Source organism: Nylanderia fulva, unplaced genomic scaffold, assembly GCF_048542155.1.
Source record: "Nylanderia fulva isolate GAGA-0341 unplaced genomic scaffold, ASM4854215v1 Scaffold522, whole genome shotgun sequence".
NCBI classification, from domain to species: domain Eukaryota; kingdom Metazoa; phylum Arthropoda; class Insecta; order Hymenoptera; family Formicidae; genus Nylanderia; species Nylanderia fulva.
The window spans coordinates 57,501-58,542 of record NW_028190613.1 but is presented as its reverse complement, the minus strand read 5'-3'; positions in this window follow the sequence as shown (position 1 = coordinate 58,542).

Sequence of the window (1,042 nt, the reverse complement as noted above, 5' to 3'; positions counted from 1 at the left end):
ACACTGACAGCGTTAAAAAACGCATACGATGCAAGGTATACGCGGAATCAGAATTACGACAGATAATGACCGCGTTAAAAAGCGCATACGATGCGAGGTATACGCGAAATCAGAATTACGACAGATAATGACCGCGTTAAAAACGCATACAATGCGAGATATACGCGGAACAGAAATTGGTCAACGTGCAAGCAAAGCAGAAGGACTTTGAATCTGTTTCGCTTGCACCTAGATTCTCGACCGGGGAAACCTGTTGCCAGGCACCCCTTCCGATCGGGAAAAACTCCAAAAAACAACGATATAAAAAGAGAGTAGAGACGCGACAACTCGCTCAGTCGCAGACACAAATAATCGCTCTAACCACGATCTTGCTAACCGCGCGCGCACTTAGCATCGACTCGCAGTTGTGCGCGATACGCGGAGTAATATAAAGTCAGTGCCGCACACTCGTAAAGCTTCAGTGTATTGATAGTGAAATAAAATAAAGACCAAGTGGTTGAAGTTGAATAAAGAATTTTAATACAAAAAGTGTAGTGCATTTCTCTACAAACACCCGACAAGTCCTGACGCCCCGGATTCCCATCCCAATTTGGCGCGACCCTTAAGTGTCTCTCCCGAGGCACACAACAGGAATATAAAATAATTTTGAATAGTATATATACATATATACATATATATATATATATATAAAATTAAGTCGCTTTAAATTTTTATATAATCTATAACCACACATATCTGTTTAAACTTGTTGTTAGATGCTGCGCGAACTTCAAGAACCAATTTAACAAATAAGGAAGTTGAGGATATAATTGCAAGATGGCTAATTTTAGCCAAGCAGAGATTTGACCGAGATTTGTAAGTTATATATAATATACCTCAATTTAACTATTTTATCATCTTATCTCAAACTTTTTATTTTTATAAGAAACTGATTTTAAAGAGGGTGAACACATGCACTATCTGTTCATTATTGCGTGTATTAGTTTTTTTAAATTAAATACATTTAAGAACTTATTGTTATTTTTGTATAGAATATTTATTG